The sequence below is a fragment of the Ursus arctos genome, unplaced genomic scaffold (genome assembly GCF_023065955.2).
Source record: "Ursus arctos isolate Adak ecotype North America unplaced genomic scaffold, UrsArc2.0 scaffold_2, whole genome shotgun sequence".
Taxonomy (NCBI): domain Eukaryota; kingdom Metazoa; phylum Chordata; class Mammalia; order Carnivora; family Ursidae; genus Ursus; species Ursus arctos.
The window spans coordinates 103,073,621-103,080,749 of record NW_026622874.1 but is presented as its reverse complement, the minus strand read 5'-3'; positions in this window follow the sequence as shown (position 1 = coordinate 103,080,749).

The window sequence follows — 7,129 nt, the reverse complement described above, 5'->3', positions numbered from 1 at the left end:
GGTGATTCAGGCACCATTCTCGTCCCCAAAGTGGCAGGTCTGGGCAGGACTGGTCCCCAAGGAGACCCTGCCCCACTGGTGCGCCGTGCAGCCTGGAGGCCGCCTCCCCCGGACTAGGCTGGGGCTGCGTCTCAGGGACGTGAGCACCTCCCTCCACTCGGCCTGTTAATGCCGCTACCATCCTGATGCCACCGCTGGGGGGCGGGGGGGCACTCCAGAAGTCTGGTTCTGCAAACACACGTACTCGATGGGAAAGAGGCTCGGAGACATCGGTGGGCCGAAGCTACCACGGAACATTCGGGCAAATCAGCACAATTTCACCACAGTCGAAAAGGCAACTGAAGAAAGAGCTAGCGATCTGGATGCACCTGGGCTGGCGTCCCTGTGCCTGGTCCATGCTGGTCCCACCCAGGTCACAGCCCGTCACGGGGCTGCGTGCAGCCCACCGCGGGCCGGGCTGTCACAGATTCTGGGGGACAGGGGTCGTGTGCGCTTCTCCAAGACCCTCCATGACCTGCGGCAGGACCCCGTGACAGGGCAGGCCTGAGCCTGAGATCGGACGTTGGGAGGAATGCTGCAGGAGGCAGGTGGGCGCCCAACAGGCAGACCCGGGAAGAGCCTGCCATGGCCGCTTGGGGGGCAGGTGGGGCCACGGTGGGGAACACAGAGCCCGTGCAGCGGTGGGGGCCACAGTGGCAGATGGGAGCTGAGCCTGGGGCAGCCACATGTGGGACCTTCTTGTTACGTTGGGGGCTGCGATCTGGCAGGGGGCAGACCAGGGGTTGAGGTGACACGGGAGCCCAGGGCTGCCCTCAGGATGACCTGACGTGACTGAGCTTCTGCTGGGCACTGTGCAGAGGGTCCCCGTGTCTGACTCCATCTTCCTTTCGGGGTTTTAGGGGGGGCATGCACCAGAGGTGAGGGGCTCTGAGCTCAGCTAGAACTGCCTGGCTCCCTGGGCTGCGGCGTCCGCCACGGTCATGGTCACCTCCATCGGGAGTGCGGCAGGACAAGGGAGGGACCGTGGGGACGCTCAGGCACCCCACAGGGCTACAGGCCGCTGCCCCCATGATGGGGGCCACGCAGGTGGGCTGCAGGGGCTGACTGCAACGGGGCTGGAGAGGGCTGGACAGGGATCCCCTGCTTCCACGCAGGGCAGCGCACCAGCCAGGGGTTGGGAGGCCCACTACCTACTCCCAGCCCGTTGGAGGCAGGGACGCGCACTCCACATTGCCACTCGATCCAGCACAGCTGTGCCCAGAATACTGATGCAGGGGAGGCCGTAGCTCTGACCTTGGCCAGGTAGGCAGCCCTCCCGGCTCCTTCACCGCCCGCGGCTGAGAAGTCAGCAACCCAGAAACATGTTTGGAACCCAACCCACTGGCCGGTCTTGCTCTCTGGTTCACAGAACGGAGCACGTTGACCAGCACGCCAGCCTTGGTCTCTGGCTCGCCTCGTGCTTGAGTTCCTGGGTGTGTGCCAGCCAGGAAGTGAGCCTGGGGGGTCGAACGCCCCGGGCCAGGTGCACAAAAGTCCTGCAGGCCACCCATCCTGGCTCTCTCCACGGGGCCTGGGGAGACGGCGGCTGGTGCTGGGTGATGGCCCCTGACCACAGAGCCAGCAGGCGGGGGCCTCTCCCCGCGGCCGAGCTCTCGGGGTCTTATTCTAAGGCGTCACCACCCAGAAGTGTCGGCGGAGCTAAACGGCAACTGTGCCACGGGAGGGGGACAGCGGGTCTCCAGGCCCTCTACTGCTCCTTCCCACAGGGGCTCCATCCGCCCTCCGGGGAGCACAGCCAGGGCGAGAGGCGGTTTGCCGTCACCGGGCAGTGTCTCACCACCAGGCTGGAGACCACCAAGGGAGCGCTAGGACCCAAGGACACCAGTCAGACAAGAGTCTTTTGGACCCAAGGTGTCCCTAAACTGAGGAGTGATATGGGACCAACAGAGCGTCCAGTCCACAAAGAGGACGCAGGACGGTGAGTGGCTGCCAAGATGGTGGGGTCATTGGAACAAAGGTCTCTCCCCTCCCCGCCTCGGACAAAGAGCCAGCTGACAGTGAAGGGTCGCGGGCTCCCTCGCCACACGTCCGGCCCTCGGGAAGGAGATGCTGTGTGTGCACCTGCATTATTCAACACCTGAGCAGGCCTGGCCCTCACTCTGTGGCCAAGGCACGGCACGCACACTGCTTCCCTGCCCCCAGACAATAAAACCCAAAGGGAGGAAGTCCTTCATTCTTTGCAAACAATGCTCGGACTGATGCAATCTGCGTGTGCAAAATGTGTGACGTGCACGTTCCAGCTCATCAGCACCTTAGCCTGCGCGAAGCTGCTATTTGCTTTCAGACCCGTTTCACGGGGCTTGAGTTATATTATGGGATTTTCTTCATCCTGCAATGGGAGATTTCATGTCCTGCTGATAACTCTGCATTTTCATTGACCACATTCATTGGAAAAAGAAATTTCAAAACATATTCTGCCGCCATTTGCTCCTCGGCCCCAAGAACGGAGTTCAAGTAATCTGTTCGCATCCGGCAGGTATCTTCCTGTGATTTAATTTCGGAAATGATTTTCTGAAGGACTTGAACGTTCCTGCCTGTCCTGGGAAGGGGAATCACTCCTCCCCGTGGGTGTCTGAAGAGCACATAGCTGTCCCCATTGGCGTCTGTCCTCTTCCACTGAGCAAGCACATTTCTCTCCGGACACACTCAAATGTGCTGGGGTGGCCGAAGGCAGGGTGTCCACGGGCAGCAAACCAGGGGTCGGGGATGGGGCGCAGCTCAGGCAGGCCCAGGGGGCCCAGTGCCACAGCCGACAAAGGGTGGTACGGGCGTCCAGGTCGCTGTCCTGCAGCAGCAGCCCTGGGCACAGAGCCGTCAGCCGGGACGCCCCCCCCCCCGCCCCCCAGGCAGGAAGGAGCAGCTCTACAGTCACTTCCCAGGTCGAGACCTTGTCCCACGGGGTTTGATCCGGAGTGTCGTTTACACACCTGTGCAATGTTTTAAAATTAGGGGATCCAACATAAAAATTGGGAGATTCTAGCTACTTTGAACCCTAGAAACCCAGACCGCCCCACGCTCCTCAGCGGCTGAGGCTGGCTACCGTTCGCGGCTGTGCTTTCACGGAGGCTTCTCTTACAGGCAGGCCGCCAGGGTTGGGAGAGGAGGGGGAGGTACTGCAGGTGTTCATGCCTGAGACTCTGGCCTGCCCTTGACTCAGGCTCGGAGCTCCGGGGACAGGAGGAGAGCGTGGAGGCCAGGCCCACCCTGGGATGCGGTCAGGTCAAGGAAGGAGGAAGATTTCACTTAGTTCGGGTCCAGCAAGGACGAGGCCAGGGCCTGCAATGACCCCATGTCCCCACGCAGGAGCTCGAGCGGCCTCCAGGGCATCAGCCCCCACGGCACCAGCCTAGGCCCCCACGGCACAGCCACTGCTCATGCTTCATCGGTAATACAAAACAACGCTCTTTCCAATCGGTCACTCTGGAAAACATGAAGATAACAGCCCATCATCCATCACCCTCTCCCTGGGAACGACACCCAGGAGTGGTGATGCCGCGCTCCTCTGCTCTCCTTTTAAGTATGCACGTGCTGAGCACATGTGCGTGCTGCCTATGTGTGAGAAGCGTGTCCGCACACACACCTGTATCACAGTGGCGTCCCCGCCGGGCGATGCAGCGCTGGGTGTGGCTGACGAAGGGCTATCGTGCAGAGGTCCCTGCTATCGGCGGCAGGCCCGTGCACGGGAGGGGAGGCAGCCGCACTCCTCTATTGTGCTACGGGGACGTCTGCGCCTTCTCCTGATTCTCGCCCTGCAGTTGCACCTGTGGTCGCCTGGAGAGCCCCACGGGAGGTCGGGGAGGCTCAGGGCTGCCGGGTGGGGGGGGGCTGGGACCTCCCAGGGTCCACACCCCTCTTCGCCCCTTGCGGCTGCACCGACAGAGCCGATGGCCACCAGGGGCAGGGCTGTGAAGGCCTTGCTGGGTTTGCACAACCCCGACAAGACCGCCAATCTGGGCCTGATGGCATGCAGGTATAAACTCGGAGAGAAAGCACAGGTGTGGGGGGGTCCTGCCTCCTGCCTTGGGAGCGCCCCAAGTGGTCCCGATGGGGAAAGGGAGATGGGCCCTGATTTGGGGCGATGTGGCTTTGGGGCCTGGGTGGTGTGAGCAGCAGGGGCCCGTGCCACGCTGGCCACTGGGGTCACTCTCTGTGGACGCAGAATGTGAGAGCGTGGTGTATGCAAACAAGGGCTCGTGTGGGGCCGGGCCTTCAAGACAAGCAACAACCCTCCAAGCAGAAACAGCCATGCTTTGATTTGGAAAACACCGGTTCATTTTCCAGCGGAGTGTGTGACCTTGAGAGGAACAGCCTGGCAGGGCGCCGGTGTTCCCAGACCCCCGCCTGCCTTCACCTGAATGCTCCCCACATGGTGGCCGGGCTGGGGCCTCCCTCCCAGGGAGCGCCGCGCCCAGACGAGAGCCCTCAGCGGGCTCCGCACCCACTCCTCGGATTTCCAAGCTACTGTCCCTGCTGCTGGGTGTCAGGGGCCGCCAGGGCCGGGCCAGGCCTGGCCTCAGGCCATTCAGAGGAGTGGCTCTTGTAGCCCATGCCCTGACCAAAAGGTGGAGGGACACGACCTTCCGCTCCCAGGTAACGGTGAGCGCAGGCTCGTCTGAGACAGATGCGCTGTGCGCGGCGGTCTCATGCTGTCCCCCTCTGCCAGGGCGGCACCAGGGCAGGGCCACCCATCGTAAGCATCCTGGTCAACACCGGGCACCTGGCTCTGGGAATCTACGGGCCCAGGACCGGGACAGGCCCCTGGCAGCTCCAGGAAACCGTCCCTGAATCCCAGGCTTCTCAGGCCGGCCGTGCAGGGGTGGTGCCCACCTTGCAGGTATCAGATGCCCAGCACATGGGAGCACTTGCTCAGTGCCACCGCCACCACCATGGCCACCACTGCCAGCACCATGGCCGCCACCGCCACCACCGCGGCCTCTGCCACCACGGCTGCCGCCACGCCAAATAACCCAGGCGAGGGGAAGGTGTTCAATGTGCTCCAGGATATCGCTAATTTGAAAGTTTGAAGGAAAGGGATGACTTCCTGGCAAGTCACAAACTAGCAAACGCAACGAGAGCAGAGAGCAGAGCCAGGGCTTGAAGCTGGGTCGGACCTGCATGAAGAAAGGCGCCCGGATGCCGCCCGCACGCAGACATCCCTAGTGCTCCCAGCCCATCCGCAGCCCAGGAAACAGAGGAAACCCACCCATCTGACGAGGCCTGAGTGCCTCCTGGCAACGGAGAGGCACAGGGCTGTTTGGGGGTGCTGCAGGGGGTCAGGGAGGGCCCCAAGGTGCCTAAGTGGAGGGCGGGGCTGGCAGATGGGCTCCGGAAAACCTCTGGGCTGAGGGCGGGCACCCCAGTCCTGCAGTGAGACTTCGTGTCCACTGTGACCATATCCACTGGCCTGGGAGGGCCCAAGGGGCCAACTGAGACCCCCCGAGGGGCCACAGCCCCAGGTGCCCCCTGCTTGGAACCTCCAGTGGGGGAGGGGCTGAGGGCCACAGCCTGGGCCCCAGGGCCCTCGGGGGCAGATGTGGGGGCAGCTCGGTGGGACGCCCCAGCCCGGCCGGGAGCCGACATTTGAGAGCGGTCCGGGTGACACTATGTGATTTAAAAGTTAATTAAACTGAGTGGTACAAAGTCTAACAGCCCCAGGTGTTTATTTCCAAAGAGCATTTGGAAGGAAAAAGGGAAATCTAATAAAAAGCTTTGTGAGATATTGCATTAGGAAGTAATCACGTCCCTAAATCACCCACGTCTGCAGAGGGCCTCCAGATGACTGGGCTCCGTCCCCACCCCCGCCGCCCCCCCGCGTGACCCTTCTCCCCCGGGCCCAGGCGGCCAGGCCCTGAGCCAGGGGGTAGCGGCCCCTAGGCCTGCCCCAGCAGTGCCCTCCAGAGGTGGCCGTGCGTGTGAGCTCGCTCACGGAGCACGCATTCATCCGTTCACGCATTCATTTGCTCACTCTGGTTCACCCACTTGCTCGCCTGTTCACGCATTCATTCATTCACCCACTCGCTCATCCGTTCAGGCAGGCATTCATTCACTCACTGGTTCACTCGCTCACTCGTTCATCTGTGCACGCATTCACTCGCTCACTCGCTCACCGGTTCACTCGCTCACTCACTGGTTCACCCACTTGCTCGCCTGTTCACGCATTCATTCATTCACCCACTCGCTCATCCGTTCAGGCAGGCATTCATTCACTCACTGGTTCGCTCGCTCACTCGTTCATCTGTGCACGCATCTGTTCACACACTCGCTCGCTCGCGCATCCGCGCCCTGAGTACTGACCAGACCACAGTGGGAGGCGGAGGGGAGCACGCGGGCGCTACAGTGACGGCCCAGGGCAGGATCTATCAACCACGCATAAGGAGGCCCAGCCCCTGGGGAAGCAGCATTTGGGCTGAGAGACCCCAAGGATGTGCAGGGTCAGAGGAGCAAATAGGGGGGGGATTCGAGGCTCATGGGTGCCCTAAAATACAAGGGACCTCACATGCTGTCTGGTCCAGACAGCCACCTCCTGCTGACAGTGCTGACCCTGCGTGGGCAATGCCCTGACGCGGAGCTCACCACCTCACAGGGCCACTGTCGTGTGTCACCGGGTGGAAACTTGCTTCCCTGGATGTCCAGTCTGCCCACAGACGGTACAGAAACAGTGGGAAGACTGGACTTCCTGCAGCCGAGCATGGGGCTAAGCGGGGGTGCCCTTGGGGGCGCTGGGCAGCTGTGGGAAACCCCAGGATTCTACAGAAGGAGAGCAAGATGCAAAATATGGCTGGAATTCATCCTGTTCTGGGCACCAGGGCGGCTCCCTCGGGACCTGGTCAGAGCACACGGGAGGTCCCTCCCTGGCCCACAGAACCACCCTCCTTCCAAGCTGGACACAGGAGGGGTCCCTCCCCTGCAGTCCTGGGTACCCAGCATTGCCCCAGGAAGCTGTCAGGGGAATGAACACCTTCCCTCCCTGTGCTGTGCTGAGACTCGGTCCTCAGTTAACTGCCAGCCTCACCCACTCCCTCCACGTCGCTCACCAGTGTGCCACCCGCAGCATCTGTGCCCAGCCGAC